This window comes from Macrotis lagotis, chromosome 4, assembly GCF_037893015.1.
Source record: "Macrotis lagotis isolate mMagLag1 chromosome 4, bilby.v1.9.chrom.fasta, whole genome shotgun sequence".
Lineage (NCBI taxonomy): Eukaryota > Metazoa > Chordata > Mammalia > Peramelemorphia > Peramelidae > Macrotis > Macrotis lagotis.
In genome coordinates this window covers 50199673-50224397 of record NC_133661.1, presented here as the reverse complement: position 1 = coordinate 50224397, position 24725 = coordinate 50199673, and the positions used below count along the sequence as shown (strand labels likewise).

Sequence of the window (24725 nt, the reverse complement as noted above, 5' to 3'; positions counted from 1 at the left end):
GCCTCTTGGAATTCCTAATTCCTTTCAAGGTTTAACTCAAGGATCAGCTTTTCATCATCCCCCAAATGGTACAGGCTCTGCCCCCTCCACCCCCTACAACTCATCAGTGTAACTGGCCTAAGTGCCAAGCAGGAGGAAGCTCCCTGAGGGCAGGGCCTGTGTGTCTCCTCAGTGTAGCATGATGCCCAGATAAATAAGGACAGGCGAGAAAGTGAACTTAGATGTCTTTGGTTTGTGGAATCCTGGGTGAGGAAATCACTCTTTTAATGCAAACCCCAAATCAGGACCCCTGGCTTAGTTTTTTTTCCTTTAGGTTTTTGCAAGGCAACGGGGTTAAGCGGCTTGCCCAAGGCCACACGGCTAGGTCATCACTAAGTGTCTGAGGCCGGATCGGGACCCAGGCACCCCTGACTCCAGGGCCGGGGCTCTGTGCCCTGTGCCACCCGGCCGCCCAGGACTCCTGGCCTAGGAAGTTGCCTACAAGGACAAACATTTATTTCCTCAGTCGGGAGGGACTGGCCCGGCTCCGACGTCAGCTCTCCGCCGGCCCCCCAAGTTTTGGGACGTAGATAGTAAGTTGATTGTTCTGAAGTGGCGCGTAAACACGAGGCGCTGGAGACGGCGGTCGGGCATGAAGGGCCTGGGCGCGGGCGCCGCTGCCCCCGAAGCCCCGGGCGCCGCCGGCCCACCGGGCCCGCCCTGAGCCGGGCTGCCGCTCTGCTCCCACTTAGGCTGGGCGCGTGTGGGGGTCGGGGCCGCCGGGGGCACGAGCGTGGGCACGACCGACGGCGAAAGGGCGGGAGGGCGAGGCTGAGCTCCCCCCACCGGGATGCCAAGCTCGGCGGTGCCCGGGCTGCCCGCCCCCTCCCGGCCTGAACCCACGGCGGGCGCCAACCCGGCCCCTCGGAACGGCTTCCACGGCGCCTGGCGTCTCGGGGCGCGGGGAGGCCGCCTCGGCCGTGGGGCCCGGCCCGCGTGGAGGCCCGCGCCGCCGGGAATGGGGGGCGCCCCCCGCCCCGCGAGGCCGGGAAGGGGCGGGGCCGGCGCGGGGGCGTGGCCGGCGCGGGGGCGTGGCCGCGGTGACGCCGGCCCGGCCGGGGCCAATCGCGCGCGGGGGGCGTTCCCGCCCATTCAGGACTCCTGGCCTGCCTCGGAGGGTATGTGAACAGCTGCTTTCCATTCAGCCCCCCCAATTTCGGGGATTTCGGGGGTGTGGTGTGCGGGCCGCGGGGGCGGGGGGCGGCCGGGGGCCCGGGGGGGCTCGGCGCCGGGGCCGGCCGGGCCTTCCCGCTCGGATGGCGGGCCGGGGGGGGGGTCGCTGGCGCCCGGGGCCCCGGCCCGCCTCCCGCGGGGCTGGGGGCGTCCTCCCGGCGGGGCCGCGCGGCGCGGGACCGGCCGCCCGTGAACTTGGCCGCGGGGCGGGGGGAGGGGGCTGCGGCGGCGCGGCCGGGGCCCCGGGGCCGTGCGGGGGCCGCCCCCGGGCAAGACCTTCGGCCCCTGGGCCCCGGAGGCCGCCCGCGCCGGGCCCCGAGCCCCGGGAGCGGCCGGGGCCGGCGGGCATCCCGCCTCCGGCCGAACCCGGCGGGCCCGGCTGCGGCCCCCGAGCGCGGGGCGCGTCCCGCGGGCTCGGGGCGCCGCGGGGGCGGGCGCGGGGCGGCGGAGGCAGGAAAGGGGGCGGTGAAGGTCGGGAGCCAGCGAGCGGGCAGCGCCGAGTCTGCACGCTCCGGCTCGGGAAGAGGAAATGCATCAGCGCGGGGGGCGGGGCCGCGGCGGGGGCGGGGCGCTGTCAGCTGTGCGCGTCCGCGCAGGCGCGGGGGCGCCGCTCCGGGCCCGGCCTGTTTACAACCTGCTGCGGCGGTGGCTCGGGCAACCGGGGCCGCGCAGGGGCGGGGCCGCGCCTTTCCTCCGCCCCGCCTGACCCCCCCGCGCTGCCAGCCTGCACCCGCCCCCTCTTGTTTCTTATTGACCGGCAGCGACTCCATCTTCCCCCTCCTGGGTCTCTATTGGTCCGCGGCCCCGCGAGCTCCGCCTATCCAGAGGCCTGGGTCTGGTTCCAGTGGCCGGGTCCCCCGGCCCCGGAAGCTGCATGAGTTAAGGCTAGGAGGACTGGCCGGCCCAGTGGATTGGCTAACGGGCCGGCCCGCCTCCGCGGGGGAGGGGGCGTGAGGAAGCGCAGGGTGTGCCCCCTCCCCTGCCCCACACGTGGGAGCCCCGCCCCGCGCCGCCCTCCCGGAAGTCGGGCGCTCTGCCCCCCGCGGGGGTGCGAGCTAGGCCGGGCCTGCTGGGGCCGGTCCGGGCCCCGCTGCCCGCAGCGGCGCGTCCCCTGGAGCCCCCCCCCCGGGCGCCGTGGCGGCCGGGGCCGAGCCCCCTGCCCACCTGTTGGGGCACTCGGGGGGCAGAGCACCTGTTGCGGGCCTGCGGGCCCCGGGTGTCCGCGTGCGCCGGGACGCCGCGCCGAGGGAGGCGCCGGAGCGGAGCTCGGCTCCCCTGCTCCCCGCCCCCAGCGGGGCCGGGCTTTGTTCCGCGCCCAGCCCGGCCGGCCCGGCCTGCGCCCGGGCAGGGCAGCGGGCTTGCCGGCCCCGCGCCCCCGGCGCGTCCTTTCAGACCCGAGGGGAAGCGCTCCCGTGGGCTCGGCGCTCGCTGCCCCGCTCTAGGTTGCGGATGCCGGAGAGGAGCCTCCGCGCCGGCCCCCAGGGGTGCGCGCCCCCGGCCCCCGCCCCGCCCCGGGCGGGCCAGCCCCGCTCGGCTTGGCTCTGCACCCGCGGGTCTGCTTCGGGTTGCGGGGGGCTGTAGCCCTGGGGCGTCAGGACGCCTCGCTCTTCAGCCCCCCGCCCCCCTCCCAGAACACTGCGGCGGGGCTCCGGCTCGGGGGCGGCCCCGGCTGCGGGGCTCCGGCTCGGGGGCGGCCCCGGCTGCGGGGCTCCGGCTCGGGGGCGGCCCCGGCTGCGGGGCTCCGGCTCGGGGGCGGCCCCGGCTGCGGGGCTCCGGCTCGGGGGCGGCCCCGGGAGCGCCTCGGCTCCGGGCGTCTCACCGAGGCTGCACTTGCCGCCCGGCCCGAGGGCCGCGGGGGGGCCGCAGCGCTTGCAGGGGGGGTGGGGTAGAGAGGGCCCTTCGTGGGGGCGTGGGGCCGCACTCCGGAAGCTCTAGCCCGTCCGTGAGCGGGGATCCCGGCCGCGGGCGCCACCCCTTAACTCGGGGACCCGGAATTCTCTAGGGTTCAGTCTCTAGTGTAAACATTCCACAAAAGGTCTTGGGAGGCGCAGCCTCCTGCCTCAGGGGCGGAGCGAACTGCTTCCTGGACAGGTCATCGGCCCAATAGCCACGCTGTCCTGTGACAATTCCTCCAATCCCGAGGGGGGGTGGGCGGAGATTTAGGGGCGGGCGGGGGTGGGCGGGGTCCGTTTCATTTACGGACATTTTACACCGCACCAGTTACCTTCCTGGGGTGGTAGAAAAGCTGGGGGGGGAGGGAAGAGAGCTTTCTCCCAATGAGGTAGCCAGCGGGGTGGGAGCTCAGCGACTCTTCCAATAGCGTAACAGGAATGGGGCGGGCTTCGTGCCTTCCTCCAATAGATTGCAAAGAATCTCCTAGTTTTCTCCAATGACCGTGCGGCGAGTGGGCGGGAGTCAACCGGCCGCCTCCAATAGGTGGGTCTGAGTTGGGGGAGCTCCCCGCCAATAGGGGTGTGGGGAAGGTAAGTGGCTCCCCCTGCGGTGTGTCGGGGGGGGCGCGGGGGCGGGCCTTAGGTGGCCGGGAGTAGTGATTGGCGACGGGCCTGACGAACAGGCCCCGGAGCCCGTAGCGCGGTAGGACTGGGTCTCCCCTCAGCGGGGCGGGCAAGGGGAGTGGGCGGGATTTCCCGGGTAACAGAGAAGCGGCCGCGGCGGCAGCGGCAGCGGAGACGGTTTCTTCGCCTTTCCCCCCCTTCCCCTCCCCCCTCGGAGTTTCCCTCCCCGGGTCCGGCCGCGGCCGGGGAGCGGGGCCCGTGAGCGCCGCAGCCCCCGCCGGGGGGCCTGCCAGTCCGGCCCGGCCCCGCGCCCCGCGCCCCGCGCCCAGCGCCCCGCTCCGGCCTCCCTTCCCCTCCCCGCCCCCTCGCCGCCGCCGCCGCCGCCGCGCAGCCCGGGCGCTCCCGCCGCCCCGGACGGGACAGACCGGAGGAGGGCCGAGGCGGCTCCGAGGTGAGGGCAGGGGCCGGCCGCCGGGCGGGCGGGAGCGCCGAGCCCGCCCTCCTCCCCTCCCCGCGCCCGGCCCGCCTCCCTCCTTCCACCCCGCTGGGCCCGGGAGCGGGAGCGGGAGCGGGCTGGGCCGGGCCGCCGCGCGGCGCGGGGCCGTGGGGGCGGGGAGGGCCCGAGGGGCGTGTGCGGGCGGATCGGCCCCCGGCGCCTCCCGTAGCGCGGCCGGGCGCGAGGCTGCCCGGGGCGTGAGGCTGCCCGGCGCGCGGGGCGGAGCGCGGAGCTCCCTGCGCGGGGGGCGGGGGAGGGCGCGGGCGCGGGCGCGGGGGAGGAGCCGGGCGCGCCCGGTGCCGGCCCGGCCCGGGGCCTCGCGCCCGCTGCGCCCGGAGGGGGCCGGCCGGGCCGGGCCGGGGCGGCGGGGAGGGGCCTGGGGCGGGCGCGGCCCCGGAGGGCGGCTGCGGCCCCGGAGCGCGGCTGGACGGAAGCCCGGGCCCCGTGCCGGGGAGCGCGCCGGGGCCGGGCCCGGGGGCGGGGCCGGCGGGGACGTGGCCGGGGGCCGGCTCGGGCTGGGGCTCGGGCTTCCTCGTGGAGCCCCGGCGGCGGGGCCGGGCCCGGGCCCCCCGGGTGCCGCCGGGCTGCCCCGCCCTCCCCCCGCCGCGGCGCAGGCCGCGCTCGGGCCTCGGGGCTCCACTTCCGACCCCCCGCCTGCGTGCCAGGCGGGTTTTGTGGCCATGTTAGCGGGACCCGAACAAAGCCCCCGCGCCCGGCCGGGGCCGCTCCCGGAGCCGGGAACCGGGGCCCGGCCGCCCGCGGGCCGGGCTGGGCCGCTTCCTGCCTGGGACTGCGCATGAGAATAGGCGCCTTCACTTGTGGAGCCGGGCCGCCCGGGCCGCCGGACGCCCCGGCCTCCTTTGTCCCGGCAGCCGAGGTCCAGGCGGCCCGTGCCCGGTGCCCCGGCCCGTGCCCGCTGCCAGGCCCGGCGGCGGCTCGGCGGGCGGGAGGCCGGACTGCCGCGGCCCTGGCGCCATGGAAGTAGCTCGGTCACGGCCGGCCGTGCCCGGAGTCCGAGAAGTTGGCCACAGCCCGGCCGGCCTCCGGCCGCGGCCGCACGGCCCCCTGCGTCCTGGTGGGATTCGGTTCTGTCGTGCATCTCGGGCACATGCGACCCTAGCTGGGCTCCTTTCATCGGTCACGCACACACCGATAGTTGGGGGGCCCTAGAACAACATAGAAGAAATGGTTTCTTCCCAAAGAAGACTTGCTTGATCACATGATGGTATGTGAGTCGAAAGGAAACCTTTTAAGACAAACAGCAGATCTTCTTGAATGACCACTTAGTCAAAAGTACAGTTTTATTTCCTGTATTTTTTTAATAATTTGTCTTAGGGTAGGTGGGAGAAGTGAGCTTACAAGCCTTTTCACTATGATAGGGAGAAAGAAAATAAGGGCTTCTCAAGCAAGGTGAACGCTAGTTAGTTGGGAGTTCAAGAAAAAGTTGCTTTTTAAGAGTGGGGGGGATTTTGTATTTTTTTTTTAAGAAAATAGGTTAATTCAATATAGTATCCATTTTGTAGAGGGTGCTATGCTCCATGATGGAGAGTTTTTAATAATTGAGAAAATAGGATCCCATTTTGAAGGAGGGTCATACATAGAACTCTGGGAATAACCTAGTCCTTGTTCTATCCCATAATGATTTATGTGAGCAGTATCAAATTCCAGAAGTGAAACGGAGGTGATGACACGGATTATTAAAAGAAATCTTTGACATCTCCTGTATTTCTCATTGTATCCTGCTCCCCCCCCCCCCCACTTTCCCTCTTGGGGAGCTATCCATATAACAAAGAATTAAAAAGAGGGGGAAAAAATGTTTAGCAATACACTAAAGATCTAATATATTCAGTTTTCCACCCCTTGCTTTAGCAAAGAGAGTGAGAGAGAGATATCTTCTCATAAGTACTCTTTGTGGCCAATGTTAGTCATTATTCCATGGTATTCAATTTTGGTTGTTTTTTTTTAACTTCTAGTTTTAATTATTGAATATTATTTTTCCCACTTGTGCTTATTTCAGCATGTATCAGTTCTTGTCAGGCTTTTCATGTTTATTCTTATCGCATTCTCAATATTGCATTGCATTCATATACCATTACATGTCTATCCATTCCTCAATTGATGAGTACTTTCTTTGTTTCCACAAAAACAGGTGCTATAAAATGATTAGGGGAGGATGGGGCTTTTTTTTTTAATCATTGATCTCTTTTTATTAATCAGAGTACTTGACAGATAAAGCTGAATAACCGTATTTGCAGAATTAAATCAGTTCATTCCAGTTAAAGTCAAAGATTGTCATACCTTTAGTAGGTTGAAGTAATATTTGAATAATTTGATCAAGAAATCCTTTTCATTCAATACTGGTGGAACTTTTTTTTTAAGTCTTGGAATGATGAACAAACAGTATGTTGAAATTGGCTTGCATGGTTGAGTCTGGTTTCCAAGACTCATGAATCCCATTCAGTCTAGTTTGCAGACCTGGTTCCCTCTCCTGCTTTGAAAGGCATTTAAAACTCAGAAATGAAAGTAGGAATCTGGCTTGTATTTTAATGTGCCTGCCTAACTGAATATTTATTATTGGTGAGCACTTTTGGGAAATAGATCATTTGTCCCACATGAATCCATGGTTTTGTATGAAGAAATAGATGAAGAAATAAATATTATAATTCAGATTTTACTTATAATCTCAATCAACCAACAAGCCTAACAGCCAGGCTCTTGGATCCAGTGACAGCAAGGGAAACAGCTTCCATTTGTAAGTACCTATAATGTACTTAAACGGGAAGGCACTGGTACATGGGATGGAGAGAAAAGTTGCATAGAAGAGGTGGCAGCTCTTGACCTGAAATTTAAAGGAAACTAGGGGGTCTAAGGAAAGGCAAGGAAATTGTATTCTAGTTACAAAATCCAAAGACTTGGATTCATGGACATTCAAATTTAATCTTAGGGAATTTATTATATTCTACATCTCAGTTCAAGTGTTGCTTGAGGTGATTGGCTTAAAAAATATAATTATATCAGAATTGAAATGATACTGGTAGCACTGAATGATAATTTCCATCTAGTCTGCAGACTTACAAGTATTTAATAATTCTGTAAAATTACATAAATGGAAAGCTGTTTTTCTTCACTTTTCTCTCTCATTTGTTTTTCATCAATGATTGAAATGTCCTGTTTATTAGATTTGTCTGTCTAGTAAAACACTTGTTGTTTCTTTTCCTTGGTACTTTTGCTCTACCTGATACTGCTCTTCTTGAAGATCATCTGCAGACTAAAATAAAAGTCTTTTCTTCATTGTCTTTTAGGTTTACTACATGAGGGCTACAGATGTTCTGGAAGTAGGTAGCTCCTGATAACTTCTTTTTTCCTTTCACTGTTCTTGTTTTTATTCCACTTTATTTTTTCCTTTGACTAATTGCTTTAGGACTGATGCCAGAGGCATTATTTGACATCAGTTTTATTTATAACATTTAGGACTATATAGATTGTAGGGCTTCTACCTGCCACTGTGGATGGAAGGTCAGGCTTGGAGTCAGTAGGAGCTGAGTTCACATATAACTGTCTGACTGGGATAAGGGACTTGCTCTCTGTCTCAGTTTCTTCATTTATCAAATGGTGATTATAATAGCACCTATCTGGCAAAGTTGTGAAATGATAACTGTAAAAAGTTTGGTTCGGTGCCTGGCACAGAGTAAACGTTTTCTAAATGTATGTTTCAGCTGCCAATAATATTATTATTAATCACTAGTTAAGTTGTTATATCTCTTACTTTGTAATGTTTGTGAATACCAGCACTTTGAGAGGCTCAAGACTGGTTGCTGGAATAGTAGCGTCACTGTTCTAAAAGTTCTTTAAATTACTTTTTTCCTTGTTTTGTTGTCCTGTGACACCTTTTAAATAAAATAATATTGAGACAAAACCAATAATTGGAAGAGGAATTTTCTTTCACTAAGCACTGTATTGCCAAAGTTAAAACTTGAAGGTGATAGATATCTCAGAATGTTTATACTAAAAGTTGGTACGTGTTCTATGGTTTTAATTTGATTGTCATCATAATTACCTTTTCAAGACATGAAATTTCTTTGTCTTTACGGATTATGAAGAATTTTACTGTTAACTTGATAGTAATTTATTTGAGACTTTGTGATGGAGGTCAGTATACATGTGTGTTGTGTGTTTACCAGAATGTTAGTTTAATGGGAAGAAGACTAATATTGAATGCTTTTGATTATGCCTTATCTCTACCAATCCCTGCCTCTCACAGCATCTGCTTCACATATCCTCCTTTTCTTTGGGTGCTAGGCAAGCTATAGGCATTTGTCAAATATATTGAATTAAACTCATTGGGGCATCACAGGCAGAAGAGAGAAAAATGAGAATTGGAGTGATGACATTGGAAGCAGCTGTAGAGATTGTATATAGTCCGGCTCTTGTCAAAGAGGAGTAGATTTAGGAAAGGGAAGGGGAGTATCCAGGAGTCTTAAATGGACTGCTATAGTTTTTTTGTTTCAAGAATCTCTGATCATGCCATTGTACTCCTGAAGCCATCAGGGGCTCCTCTTTGCAAGAACAGTGCAGACTCCTCAACCTGGCAATCAAGGCTTTCCTCCCTTTGGGGGAGCATCCCTTTCCAGTCTCTTCACACTGCACAGTTTGTTTGGTTTTTTTTGTTTTTTTTTTTTTACCCAGAGTAGATTAGTTGCTAGCATTGTTTCGCTCTTGCTCACCTCATTCACCTCCCCTGATGTCTTCCTGCTGAACTCTTGCTGTCTGAAGATCTATTTCTGACATGAACAACTTTCCTTGACTCCCTATTCACCCTCCTTGGATCTCTTATAGCTCTCTTTTGTTGTATAGCTATTTGCATATGCTTTTTCTCCTGGACCAATCTTAATTTATTTCTCTCAGCATCAAGCGGTTTGTTCTGCATATATAGTAGGTTCTAAATAAATACTTTGGAAGGAATGCATCCAAATTGATAAAAATTTGTAAATATTATAATAATTCTCTATGGTGCTGAAATACCAGTATTTGCACATGTAAAGCAAAATAGTTGCCACATTTCTCTTATGTATGAAATAGTTCAACTTAATAAGATTAGCTTTGATAATTTTATCCAGTTTGTAGTTATGATCTTTAATTATTTGTTACTGCTCCCAAAGTGCATTGAACTACAAATTTTCCAGCAATTCATTCTTCAGATTCTATATAATAGGACATCTGGAATATTAAACTTTTGGGGGCCCCTATTTAAGGCCCCATTATGATAAACAGAAACAGGAGTTGACCTGGATCTTTATTTAAAGAGCTAATTTGTCATTAGGCAGGAATTCTTATTTACTCTTGTTCAAGATTCCTATTTTTGATACAGAAAGAAACTTCCATTAATTGCCATTTTATATATATTATTAGCTTTCTGCTTGAAACTTTGGTATAAGAGAATTGTGTGAGCATCCATTGTGTTTGCTTCTATTAGTTTTGTTTGAGACAGAACCATAGGAATCAGCTTCTTCTATAAGGTCCTTAAGGAAACGTCAGTCCCAGGGTTGATCCAAGAAAGGCAACTCGATATGGCCAAAGAATGCTGGATTGGAAGTTTAAAGGTGTGAAATTGAGTTATAGCTTTGCCATGAATTTTTTATGTTTTTCAATGTCTTTGAACCTCAGATTCCTTCTGTAAATTTTGTGATTGATAGAAAATTCTGGACAATGACACTTAGGTGTTTTAAAAAAAATTTATAAAAGTCACACATACATTAAGCTATTAAAGGATACCCTGGTAACTAAGGCATTTAGAATAGATAATCCAATGTAATAAAGAAATGGGTGTACCTTTCTGAGAAGTATTTCCACATTTTTAAAGAGTAATTATAGTTTGTGGAGGTAAATGCATAGATCAGGTAGAATTACTTATGTGTTCCTTAAACCTAAATTAACACCTTTCTAGCAGTTAAAGACACGAAGTTGTGTAAAAAACATCCATTTGTTACCAAGAATTTAGTTGTTGTAAGACCCTGGAGGATGGGAACCCACCTAGATGATTGCCAAGTTACCTCCATACATTAGAAGATGGTACAAAGTTACATGTGCAGAATGCCAAATCAGTATGATTGGTAATTCAGGAAGGAGAATTTTTTTCCCTTGGGATTTGGAGAATGAAAGACTGGATTTTAATTGGTGCTAAGAAGCTTAATTATTGTCCTTTTTAAAGAAACACAAATATTTTTGCTTCTATTCTTGGAATGATGCCCATCTCTCTCTCTGGTAGCTTGGTGATTGACCATCATACCAAATCCTTTTCCTGAGAGGAATGGTGGAGAGGACACTAGCTATTAGAGATCAGTGTTCTAGCTCTAAGGTTGATTAGTTTTATGACCTTAGGCAAGTCATTTAACTTCTGGGCCTTATCTAGTTGTTTTATATGATAGTATATATTCAAGCTTTGAGGTTAAAAGTGTATTTCTTACTTGACCTCCGAAAAGAGAAACAGCAAAATGTCTTATGGGTGTAGCAAACTCACTGCCCAGCTTTAAAGAGCTAGTTTGTCATTAGGCAAGAATTATTTACTCTTGTTTAAGATTCCTATTTTTGATACAGAAAGAAACTTCCATTAATTGCCATTTTATATATATTATTGTAATTGGGAGATGTTGAACAAAATCATAGATAATGCTTACCTGTGGTTTTCTTTTATTTCCTTCTCGCCCCCATCTTTCCCAGGGTCATGCAGCTTGAACTCCTGTCCTCCTGATTCCAAGATTGGTGCTCCATTCATTTCCCATCTACCCTGAGGTTTTCTAAGTTAGAAGTAGCCCTGAGGGATCTGTTTCTCTTTGACTCTAATCCACAACTGGTGTTGTGGATAGAATGCTGGATTTGGAGTCAGGAAAACTGAATTCAGGGTTTTGTAGACTCTGAGTGGGCAGGAGGCAGACAGAGCCACTTAGCTTCCCAGTGCTCCAGGCTGCTCTTCATGATTTTAAGTATGATGTGCATCTTTGGGAAGGGGCTTTCACTTCACTGGATTGCTGATGGCCGGGATCTAACCCCAGACTCCTGGAGGTAGAAAGTAGAAATTGTCCTTATAGAGGTTAAGTGACTAGCCCAAGACCTCATCACTATTTGTTATTTATTTAACTTTTTAAAATTTCCGATTATATGGTAAAGATAATTTTCAATATTCTTTTTTTTTAAAGGTTTTTTCAAGTCATTGGGGTTAAGTGGCTTGCCCAAGGCCACACAGAAGTGTCTGAAGTCACATTTGAACTCAGGTACTCCTGACTCCAGGGCTGGTGCTCTGTCCACCAACATTCATTTTTGAAAAATGTTCTCCCTCCCATTCTTCCCTCCCCCAGCCCTTGGATAGCAAGTAATCTGATATAGGTTATACATGCACAATCATGTTGCACGTATTTCCATATTATTTACACTGTGAAAGAAGAATCAGAACAAAAAGGGAGAAACCATTAGAAGAAAGCAAAAAAAAAAACAATTTTAAAAAAGTGAAGATGATGTATTCCATAATTCTTTCTCTGGATGTGGATGGCATTTTCTATTGCAGGTCTTTTAGAACTGTCTTTGATCATTGTACTGCTGAAGATAGTCAAGTCTATCATTGCCATTAAAGTTTACATGTATATTCTCCTGGTTCTGTTCACTTCACTCAAGATCATTTCAGGAAAGTCTTTCCATGTTTTTCTGCAGTCTGCCTGCTCATCATTTCTGTGTCCCAAATCGTTGGCTTTGGGTAGCTAATTTGAGCCTTTTTTTTTGGTTGTTTTTGTAAGGCAGTGGGGTTAAGTGGCTTGTCCAAACTCCCACGACTAGGTAATTTTTACATGTCTGAGACTGAATTTGAACTCAGGTCCTCCTGACTCCAGGTTTGGTGTCCCATAGCTACCTCCTACTCATCATTTCTTATAAAGCGATAATATTCCATTATATTCATATACCCCACAATTTGTTCAGCCATTCCCCATTGAAGGCCTCATTACTAGTTAGATGGCAGAGCTTGGGTATGATATTTCAGATTTAAGAATTCTATGACTGTGTCATAACATTTTTGGGCATGTGGAGACTCTTAGCATAGGGAGGCCTTGTGTGGCTCTGAGAAAGGCATTCATCTTGGAGCCAAAGGACCCAGGTTCAAATATTTGCAGTGCTCCTTGACTCCCTTGACAACCTGTCATTGCAAGTGTGACAGGCTTTGTTGTTTGCCTTTAGAGAGTGTGCAGGTTGGAATCAATTCCTCCTTAAGTCCATACTTAAAACCCTGTTCTAGCTCAGTCTGAGACAGTGTGAAGATTAGGAAGTTCCTGGGTGTCCAGTTTGATAGAACCCCCCTGGTTCTTCTCTTCGTTGATCTTAATGGAGTGCGTTTGTGTGAACACTTAGATCTCGGTGGTGAAAATGGGGAGATAGAATTGATTGGATGGCTGGACTATGGAGTTGTTAATGGTTCTGAGTTAAGTGGCAGGAGGTCTCCAGTGGAATACCCCAGGAATATGTGCTATTTGACATTTGTATCAATAACTAGCAAATCTATAGTTAGCATGCTTATCACATTTGCTGAAGATGCAAGACTAGGAGTGATGGCTAATGACAGCTAAGATTCAAAAAGATCTTAGCATCTCAGAAAGAGGGTTCCTAACTTGGGGTCTGTGAATGTGAAACTATTCCAGTATAATATACCTTCAAAAATATGATTCTGAGAAAGGATCTATATAGCCTATTTCATAAGTTTAAGATAAAGGGAGACTTGGTTATGAAACAGTTAACTCTGAAAAGTATCTTGAGTTGTTTTTTTTTCTTTTCTTTTTTTTTGTATCTTGAGTTTTTATGGATGACAAATCAGTAGGGTGATGTGGCATTCAAAAAAAACTATTGCTATCTTGGGCTCTCCAGAAAACAGTTTAAAGGTTAAAGGACTTGGGGAGGTATATCCTATAAGGATCAGTTGGAAATTTGTACCTGGAGGTTGTCTAGAGAAGGGAAGAGAAGCTTGGGAATTGGGGTGGCTTAAGTTAGGACTGTTCTGGAGGGCTGTAGAAGACAACTGGAAACAATGAATGAAGATGTAAAGACAAAGATTTAGATTTTTATTTTAAGAAAAACCAAGTAATAATGAGAGCTGTCTAAAAGTACATTAGCCTGCTTCAGAAGATGATCTCCCCTTACCTTGGAAGTTTTCAGGAAGAAGCTGGAGACTTTGGCACATAAGTTAAATAGTGGAGATTCCTTTTGTGACTGGATGGTTGTTGAGGTCTTTGCATTCTTTAAGTATTTCTTCCATTTGTTTCATCTTTTTTAGCATAAATATGTGGTTGTGATGCAGTATCATAATAACAAGATTTATTTAGCTTCTTAAGATTTGTAAAGTGCTTTCCTGGTTTATTGTAAGTCTTCTGGTGGCTCTGTCTGCCTCAGGTCTCTCCCCACTCTTTCTCCATTCATTCACTCAAGTGCTTTTCCTAAAACTCAGGTCTGATATGCCAACCCTTCCCCTGCCCCTTACTCAGTAAACCCCAGTGTCTCTTGCCTCCAGCAAATCCAAAATGCTTTCTTTGGATCCAGTGAAACTGGTCTCCTGGCCTTTTGATGAACAAGGCTCTCTGACATGCTCTCCCTCTTCCACTCCTGACTTCTGACCTCCCTGGCTTCCTTTAAATCCCAACAAAAATCCTGCCTTCTTCAGGAAATCTTTCCCCAACCCTTCTTAATTCCAGTGCCTTCCCTTTTCTAATTATTTCCTATGTAGCCTGGTAGAGCTTGTTTCTATACATCTGTTTGCATGTTGTCTCTCCCATTGTAGTGTAAGATCATTGAGGGCAGGGGCTGTGTTTGCCCTTTTGTATCTCCAGGGCTTTAGCTCAGTGCCTCAATAAATATTTATTGGATTGAATGTTCCTGTTATCTCTTTTGATTCTCAAAATGACACTGTGGGATCAAAGCAATTATCCCCATTTTACTGGATGAGACAACTGAGGCTGAGGGTTAAATAACTCCCACAGTCACACAGTATCTGAAGAGGATTTGAATTCAGGTGTTTGAGGTACAATTCTCTACTCACTCTACCAGCTAACTGCAAGCATATAGACATCTATGCAATTTGTGGTGAGTGAATGGAAAAAATAACAAACTAATAATAAATATCCCTAAAGCCAGAATTGCCTCCATGGCTCTGAAATCACCTTATTCCCTTTTCCTTGTACCTTGTAATCAGAGTTGTGGGTTTTAGGGAAGTCTTGGTGGCTGTGACTCTTGAGTTTAAAAATTTATTTTATAATTCTCTTCAAGAAATCATGGTCACCATGTTTATTTGTATTAAAAATGATTCCCCTGAGGACTGGGTTGAGAATGAAAAGTATTAGCTTTTCATTAAAGTGTTTTCTTATAGAAACTTAAAAGATTTACAGGGGCATACTTTAACAAATAGCCGTAATGTCTTTTTTTTTTAACAGCAGTTATTTCCATATATAACTTGCCCCCCTATAAACCTTCTCTCCTAACAAAGAAAAACTTAAGCGTAAGTTAATGCATATGACAGCAGAATGCAGTTTTCCTCTCCTGTGATTCTTCCTGTGACTGCTTTCTTCATTAATTTATTTACTGATCTCTTCCTCAAGCCAAAATTGATTATTGTAATTAACCCAGTATTAACCTTCATTTTATTTGCATTTACATTGCTGTAATCATTAAGTATTTTGTCTTTCTTCATTCATTGTGCATGTTTTCACGTAAATCTTTACTTGCTTCTCTGAATACTTCATATTTACTGCTTCTTACAGGCTAATAATGTTGCATTATATTCATGTACCACTATTATTTTAGCCATTTTTTAATTGATCTACTTTGATTCCAGTTCTTTGTCTACTAAAAAAAAAAATGGCACAGGATAGACCTCTTCCCTCCATTCAGGAAGAACGAAATTCAAATCCAGCCTCAGACACTTCTAGCTCCGTGTGGCCCTGGCCAAGTCACTTAACATGTCTGCTTTTGTATGCTCATCTGTAAAGTGTGGATTATAATAGCACCCATCTTTTAGGATTGTTATGAGGATCAAATGAAACACTATTTGTAAAGTACTTTGCCAAAACAAGCTTGGTATAGACATGCTTTAACATAGTGTTGAGTTTTTGAGCATATGGGGTAAATACATTTTTGACCCTCTTTGGAGTAGTGGAAGCTCTGGGTCGAATGATGTGAATGTTCAGTCTTTATTAACTTAAGTTTTGATCATGATACCAAATGATTTTTCAGAATGATTGATTTATTCATAGTTTACTGGTGTGATTATGCTTCTGTAGACCCTCCAGTATTGCCCATTTTTCAGCCTTTTGTTACTTAGAGCCATTTTGCTTAGGAAGAGGTGAAAAATTCAACATTATTTTAATTTGTATTTTTCATTGGTGATTTAGGGGTAGGGGTAGTCTTTTAAATGATGATAACTATTTGTTGCCTTGGACCAATTTGAAATACTTGTTTTAATTCTCTTGTGCAAAAGTCAAAGTTTATTATTTAACTGTTATGATCATAGATTTCTTATTTTATTGAGATTGTTCAAAGTCTCTATTTTCCGTCTCTAGTTTCCAAGCAGTTGAATAGAGACCCACTCGAACAATTTGTTTAGTAAACCCAATTAAAAACTACTGAGTTTTTTTTTCTGATTGTTGTTTATTTAGTCTTTTTCATTTTTAAAAATTGGGACCAAACAGTATTGATTATTGCTTTATATTGTACTTTGAAGTTTGGAAACTAATGGCAACATATTTGATACTCATAATTTGATATTTAGTATTGCACATATTAGTTCTCTCTGGATTCCCTCCTGTACCATCTGAGTAATATGAATTTTTGATTGGCATTATAGGACATTTAAGGTGCTGTGAATTTCATCATCAGTAAAAAAGGGCACCAAGAAGTACTTGGGGAGATAACACTACTTTCGGTGTGAAAGTTGTGCTGATTTGCAAGGAGCTGACTTTGATCACTGACAGAGTTGGAGAAAATACATGCTGTAGATGAAACAGAAGAAGTATATTGTAATTTTAGTTTAGTAGTTACAGGGATAGTGTAAATGAGAATCAATCTAAACACTCAGTGTTTTAGTAACTCTAATACTGGTTATTTCGACAGCTAAAAGGGAAGAATTGCTCTTGAAAATTTTTAATCCTCTCCCATAAGAATTCCCATCTGCAATGTTTCTTAATTGAGAATTTATTGAGTGCCTACTTGCTCTGTGCCAGGCCCTCTACCTCAGTCCTAGTTATTCAACAACAAAAATTAAATCAGTCTTTCTCTCAAGGAGCTTACTGTTCACACTTGAATTTCACAACCAGTATAATAAGTTATTGAACAAAGACTAAGATAATAGTGGTAACCAAAAAGCCTAGTGAAGATGGCAGATAAATGCATTAATTCTAAAGACATTTCAACCCCTTATTATTATTGAAATGTATCCTTGCTTAGGTTGAAGAGTAGTGGGACCATTGAACAATGCTGTTCATCTTTATTTCTCTTGTTTTGCAGAAAATCCATTTCAAGGGTGCTTTTGAACTTTATTTAAAGCTCTTAGCAGCCTGTCTCTAATCTGTTCCATTTTATATATTATTCCCCTTTTTAGTCACTTACGTCCAACCTTGCTGACCTTCTTGGTGTACCTTTCAGGTACTGCCTCTACTGGCAACTTTTTGGATCTCCTCCAGCTGTTCCTTCCCTTCTTAAACTTCCTTACATTTACTTTGAATATATTTATATACATACATGTCTCCTGAATAGAATGGTTCCTTGGGTCAAGTACTATTTCTTTTTTTGTCTTGGTATTTTCAGTACCTGGGATATAGTATATATTTAATAAATGTTCTTTGACTGGAATGACTTAATTATGAGACATATTTCAAACTCAGACACCCGGATTTATTGTCAGTGAATTAACTTTATATCTTCTAGCCCATACGTCCTTTAAATAGCAACTGGTGTGGTGAGGAAATTTATTGATCATTTGAAGGTATATTGAAAATGATTGGTTTTTGCAAGGCAATGGGGTTAAGTGGCTTGCCCAAGGCCACACAACTAGGTAGTTATTAAGTGTCTGAGGCTGGATTTGAACTTAGGTACTCCCGACTCCAGGGCTAGTGCTCTATCCACTGTGCCACCTAGCTGCCCCAGTTTATATAATTTATAAAATTAGTAGTACAGATAAGGAGGTATGCAGATTTAGAGAGCCTTGGCTCCTTTTTGAGAAAAATTTCATGGATAAAGCCTTAACAGATTTAAAATAGAGAAGGAGTTATAATTAGGTAAGAGGAAATAACATAGGTAAAGAAATGGGAAAGCGTAGGAACTCTTTTGGGAATGTGAGGGAGAGATGGAATATGATCTCTAATGTTTCATCCAGGTCTAAATCTTATAACTATTAATTTGGATTACTTAGCATTTTGAAGTAGGTAGGTGCCCATTGTGAGGGTTTTTAATTACAAGGCTAAGAAGTTAGGGTTTTGAGCAGGAATGTGACAAGTTTGCACTGTGGGACACAAAACCCATCCACACCCCAATGTAGTTCAGGCCTCCATCCCTTTTTTCTTGGGACTCTCTCTTTGCAGCCTGGATCCTCATGAGTCTCCCTTCCTTCTCCACTCTCTTCTACTTGCAGCTCCAAAGTGCAGTGCCAGCCACAGCACTTCCCTACCCATCCAACTCCAGGGACTCCCCCATTGCTCTGGGATGAGGACCCTAGACAGGGCAGTGTATACAGTATTGACTTGGATACCTGCTTCAGACGTCTATTAGCTGGGTGACCTGGCAAGTCACTTAACCTCTCTCAGTTTCAGTTTCCCCAGATGTAAAGAGGGGATATAGAGTATTTTCCTCATAGAATTGTGCTGGCCCTAGAGAGCTATAAGGCTAGATGATGATGTGGGTGGGTTCCCTCCCTTCCCAGCCTGGCCCCAACCTAGCTCCCCTTCTGAATTGTATGACTTTTCCACTGTCTTTTCATCTCCACACTCTCACCTAGGCTGTCTCCCCTACCTCACTTCTCAGCCTCTTGGAATCCCTTGTTTCCTTCAAGGTTGCTTAAGCAACATTTCTTCTCAAAACCTTTCCCGGACCTCTTCCCTTTCCCCACTAAAAATTTCAGAGACTGTTTCAGTAATTAGGGCTGGAAGTATTTGGGATTTGCACATTATGGCAGTTGGAATGGAGAGGAAGGGATAGATACTGCTTCTTTACCTGTGTATGTTCTCTTAGCATATTGCAGAATTTTAGAAGGCAACCATGAACACTTGAAAGAAATTCTTTTATGTATTTATCATTAACCATATTTTAGAGGCTGGCATGGATGCAGCATGTATTTGGTTTTCTGTTGTCTAAAAGATTCTTAATTTCTGTTTTCGTTCACTTGTAAAATTGATGAGCCTAGAATGTTCTCTGTCCTACTTGGCCAATGGTAGGGACTTTATTATTATTTATCTTCCCTACTCTCTTGTACTATATTGAAAGTTTTTTTGGTGGCTCCTAGCCAGTAGGTTTTACTCTTCCCAAAGCCTAGCATTGTGCTTTGTATTAGGTTACTAAGAAAAAGTTCATGAGCCTCCCTCTTCTAACTATATAGTTGTAGAGTGAAGCCAGAAAATGTACCATAGAGATTAGTCCTTTTGTAAAACAAAACAATAAAAATCTTAATAGATTTTACATTTGAGCAAGGTGGAAAATACTGATATAAAGAGAAAAACTATTTGAGGTTTATTTTTGTTCAAACTTAAATTAAACCTAATTAAAATATTATGGCTCTCGTTTCTGAAGAGCATATAATGTCTCATCTCATTCTCAGAACAACTTTGTAGCTTGAGTAAAGCAGTTTTATAGATGAAAAACTTTGAATCTAGAGTGATAAAGTGAGCATTACAGTAGTCAATCAAGATAAAATGTTGAAGTTTGTTAAATTAGCCTGTTTTGGCCACTCATTTCTGTTAAGCCAAAATAATATCAGAATTCAGCCTTAGCCAATATTCTTAGTCCATTGTTATGCCCACTGTGTGGTGTGATCTAAACTTTTTTACCTGCAGTTCTTGGATAGAAAGTGGAATGTCATGTCTGCTTGTTACCCTGCCTAGACTCCCATAGATGGAGGGTCTGTCTATAGAAAGGATAAAGCTGGCATTGGGTGTTCTTGCATTAGGGTCATCTTTTTTGTGACAAACCAGTTAAGTATTAGAGGATATTATTCTCAGAAGTATAGATAATCAAAATTAATCTTTTTCTCTTAAATTTGCCCCAGTTTCCCCATGTAGTCTATTTCTTTGACTATTTTCAGCATGTTTGTCATATGAAGAATTGACTGATTTGAGGCAGGTGACGAGCTCGATTATTATTACAAAGGGCCTGGAATGAAAATGAACGAGATAACAAGTCAATTTCTTGAATACATTGGTTTAAAATTTTACAAAACAGATTCTTAGAGATTAGGATTAAGGCTTTTTTTCCCCTAGAATAATTCAAGGCTATCTCAAAAAATAATTGGGAGGCAATACAGGGAAGATAGAAACAGAAAATTAGCATTAACTTCTCTCCCTAAACCCACTCCCATGTCCCTGCCTTCTGATCTTTTTTAGCAGTGGATGAGCTACATAAGCGTTCAGGAATTGAAGTTTTTTTCAGTTACTGCCTTGAATTACCACAGCAGATTTGAAGTAGCTTACTTGTCCATTTTAGCAACAAGTAAACTAAAAGAGGGATAGCTACCTTACTGGTGCAGAGGATAGGGCAGCCTGGAATTAGGAAGACCTCAGTTCAAATATGGCCTCAGACAATAGCTATGTTACCCTAGGTAAGTTACATAAACTTTTTTTTTTGATCTCAGTTTTCTCATTTGTAATGTGAGCTGGAGAAAGAAATGTCAAATTTCAGTATCTTTATGAAGAAAAGTCAGAAACAATTAAAGTGACTGAACAACAATAATAAATGTAGATGGAAAATGTTATTTATAGTCATGGGGGGAAATGCATGAGGTTTTTTTATGTCTACCTCATCTTTATTAAATTTATCTTTATTTTTATTTTCAGTTCCAAATTTTGTCTAGCTCTTCCATTTATTAAGAAGGCAAGAAATATGACATCCAGTATGCACATGAATTTATGCAAAAACATTAATTTATTCTTGTCCCTTTCACTCCCCCTACACTGAGTCCATTAAGTGATCTATATGGAGATGGATGGAATTTTACTATTGTGTCCTTCCTTTGTAGTTGTGCTGAATCATTATATTAGAGTTGCTAACTCCTTTTTTCTTTTTTTTTATTAACTTTATTTAAGGCAGTGGGGTTAAGAGTGGCCTGCCCAAGGTCACCTAGCTAGGCAGTTATTATCTGAGATTGGATTTGAACTCAGGTCCTCCTGACTCCAGGGCTGGTGCTCTATCCACTGTGCCACCTAGCTGCCCCAGAGTTGCAAAGTCTTTCATAGTTGATTATCTTTACATATTGCTATTACTTTGTAGCTTATTTTCCTGGGTTCTGTTCTGTTCACTTCACCTTGCATAAGTTCATGAGACTTACAAGGTTTTTCTGAAACCTACTTTCCTTGTCATTTCTTATAGCACAATAGCATTCCATTGTAATTATTATACATTAGAGTTTGTGCAGCCATTCTCCAATTGATGGACATTTCTTTAATCTCCCCAGGCCTTTGCCACCACAGAAGAGCTGTTTTAGTAATTGTTGGGAGACAAGTAGGTAAGTATAGTGGTTGGAGTGATGGAACTGAGATCAAATATGGCAGTTGAAAGCTTTCTGACTCTTAGTCATTTAACCCTATTTGTCTTACTTTCTCAGCTTTAAAATGAGCTGGAGAAGAAAATGATAGCATCTTTTGCCAGGGATCACTATAATCAGAAAGAACTGAAACACAACATTAAATCTTGTTGTATATATGAATTCTTTTCCTTTTTCACTTGTTTGCCTTGGGGTATAGACCCAAGAGACAGATATTGTTGAGTCAGTGTAAATGCACAGTTTTATGGTCTTTTGGGGCATGATTCCATATTGTTCTTCTGAATAGTTGGACTAGTTCACAGTTCTTCCAGAATGATGGAGTAGGGTAGAGTACTTATTTTCTCATATCCCTCCAGCATTTGTCATTTCCTTTTCTGACTTAACCAATCTGATGGATGTGAAGTGGTATTTTTATAAATTTGGCTAATTGATTTATATATTTGAGAAATGAGACCTTTATCAGAGAAACATTGCCAAATTTTCTCCTTTTTTTTTTTTCTAATTTTGATTTTGTGTAAAACTTTTTTAATTTATGTAATCAGGGGCAGCTAGGTGGCACAGTAGATAGAGCACCCGGCCCTGGAGTCTGGAGGACCTGAGTTCAAATGTGGCCTCAGACACTTAATAATTACCTAGCTGTGTGGCCTTGGGCAAGCCACTTAACCCCGTTTGCCTTGCAAAAACCTAAAAAAAAAATTATGTAATCAAAATTATTCATTTTACTTCCTGTGAATCTATATATTGTTTGTTCTTGAACTCCTTCCCTGTTCATTTATGATGGGTAATTTTTTTTTGTTTTCATACTTCCCTAAATTGACCTTTATGCCTAAATCATGTCCCTATTTTGACCTTAACCTTGGTATATAGTGTGAGATATTGATCTATGCTTAATTTCTGCCAGTCTGCTTTCCAGTCCTTCCCACAGTTTTTGTCACAAAAATTCTTACCACAATACCTGAGAGCTTTGGTTTATCCAGAAAAGGTTAACCAAGTTCATTTTACTTCTGTATATTGTATACTTAATTTGTTTCACAGATTCATTCTATTTCTTCTTCATTAGCAAATTGTTTTGATGTTTGCTGCTTTGTAATATAGTTTGAGACCTGGTACGGCTAGACTGCCTTCCTTCACATTTTTTATTGATTCTCTTGGTAGTGTTGACTTTTTATTCCTCCAGATTATTTTTTCTAACTCCATAAAGTAATTATTTGATAATTTGATTAGTACTGAATAAGTAAATTAATTTAGACAGTATTGTCATTTTTATTATGTTGACTTGGCCTATTTGTGAGCAGATACTATTTCTCCAGTTGTTTAAATAAATCTATCTTTATTTGTGTGTGAATATTTTTAAATTTTTCATACAGTTCTTTTGTGTGTCTTGACAGACTCCCAAGTATTTACACTGTATGCAGTTAATTTAAATGCAATTTTTCTTTCTAATTCTTCCTGCTGAGTTTTGTTGGCAACATAGAGAAATGTGGATTTATTTTATATTCTGCAACTTTCCTGCAGTTGTTAATGTTTTGACAAGTTTTTTAATTGGATTCTCAAGGAGTTTTATAAGTATATTATCCTATCTGTAAAAAGTGATTGTTTTGTTTCTTCATTGGCCATGCTGATTCCTTTCATTTCTTTTTTTATTTAATTGCTATAGCTGGCATTTCTAGTATAATATTGAATAATAAAAATAGTAATAATGGACATCTTTGCCTCACTCCTGATCTTACTGGAAAGGCCTCTATTTTTATCCCCATTATAGATAAGCTAGTTCTTAGTTTTGGATATATACTAATGAATTTTTTTTTTTTTTTTGCAAGACAATAGGGTTAAGCGGCTTGCCCAAGGCCACACAGCTAGGTAATTATTAAGTGTCTGAGGCCGGATTTGAACCCAGGTACTCCTGACTCCAAGGCCAGTGCTCTATCCACTGCACCACCTAGCCGCCCCTACTAATGAAAATTTTAAGAAAAACTACCCTTTCTCCTGTTTTCTAGTGTTTTTGTAGAGATGAATTTCCTATTTTGTGAAAAGACTTTTATGTATCTGTTGGTATTAAAAAACATGATTTTTGTTGTTTTTATTATTGATTTGATTAGTTTTACTTACACAGGTTTACTGTGGAGTTATTGCAGGGTTGGGTTTCTAGATCATTGCAATAAAGTGAGTCACACGATTTCTTTTTTGGTTCCTCAAAGCACATAAAAGTGATGTTTATACTAGAATGTTGTTGATTTAGTATACAGAGTATACATACCAGTAGTATGTCTAAAAGAAAAAAGTACATACCTTACTGCTAAAAATGCTAACCATCATCAACATTTTCCAAAAGTTGTTATCTTTTTATTGGTGGAGGGTCTTCTCTTGATGTTAATAGCTGCTGATTGATTAAGGGTGGCTGTGAAGTTTCTTAAATTCAGACATTGTGAAGTTTGCCACATTGATTGACTCTTCATTTCACTTGAACACTTGGTGTAATTGTGGGGTTATTAATTGGCCTAAATTTCAATATTGTTGGGCCTCAGGGAATAGGAAGTCTTGAGAAGAGAGGGGAAGAGTAATGTTTGTCCTTTGTTCTCAAAGAAGGCTATGACATCAGGGAGGTTGTGCCATAATAAGCACTTGCATTGGATTTGAGTGAGGAGGAGGAGGAGGAGGGGGAGGAGGGACTGTGCTAAGTCAATAGTCTCACTTTTTCCTTCAGAAGCATCTGGGTCCAGTGACCAGATATGAATTAGGACTACTGGAGATGGCTCTGGATGTGAGGCAATCAGGGTTAAATAGTGACTTGTCCAAGGTCACACGGTAAGTATCAAGTGTCCTTCCACCATTTTTCCATTAGTTCCAACTTATATGAACATGTTCTTGGTGCCCCCAAACAATTAAAATAGTAGCAACAGAAGTCACTGATCACAGATCACTATAAGAGATATAATAATAATGAAAAAGTTTGAAATATTGTGAGAATTGCCAAAGTGTGACACAGAAACGATGTGAGCACACACTCTTGGGAAAATGGTGCCAAATGGACTTGGTCTACCACAGTTGTCACACACCTTCATTTTGTAAAAACTCAGTATCTTCAAAGCTCATTGAAATGAGGTATACTTAGAGTTTTTCTGTTGAATTGAAGTAGTACTTTATCCCTGGTAAAAATCCAATCTGACCATAAGTATACAATCTTTGTGAATATTGCTGTACAATATTCTTGGAAGTATTTTATCGGATATTTTTGCATCAGTATTGTTAGGGAAATTGGTTTATAGTTTTCTTTTGTTTTTACTTTGCCTAGTTTAGGTATAAAAACCATAATTGTGTAACAGAGAAAATTTGGTTAGCATTCCTTTCTTTAATTTTTCAAATAGCTTATATAATATTGGAATTAATTATTCTTTAAATGTTTGGTAGAAGTAAATCCAACTACCTCTGAGATTTTTTTCAAGGAACTCATTTATAGCTTATTCAGTTTTTTTTTCAGTTGGCCTGAGGATGTGAGTTCAAATTTAGCCTTAGTCTCTTAAAACTAGTTGTGTGAACTTGGGCAAGTCACTATAACCCCAATTACCTTCTCTCCTCTACCCTCCTCCAAAGTTATTTCTTTTCCTCTTCTGCTATTTATATTTTTGTAAATATTCATCTGTTTTACTTAGATTATCCATTTTAATGGCATTTAGTTGGATAAGTAGCTCATGGTAATTTCTTTAAATTTATCTTCATTGGATATACTTTCACCATT

At 44.9% G+C, this 24725-nt stretch overlaps 1 protein-coding gene across 5 annotated transcripts in view; it reads left to right on the top strand.

Annotated features, from left to right (window-relative positions):
* The first annotated feature begins 1103 nt into the window (after window positions 1-1103).
* The window catches only part of SIN3A (SIN3 transcription regulator family member A), a 73272-nt gene continuing 49650 nt past the window's right edge, over window positions 1104-24725 (top strand). The window contains exon 1 of one of the 5 annotated variants that reach the window (XM_074232748.1): window positions 1104-1157. The gene's annotated coding sequence lies outside the window, so the exon portion shown is untranslated. Of the gene's footprint in view, window positions 1158-4114; window positions 4180-5237; window positions 23795-24725 lie in introns of those variants that run through there. The other 4 variants (XM_074232747.1, XM_074232746.1, XM_074232745.1 and 1 more) reach the window with 4 other exon arrangements.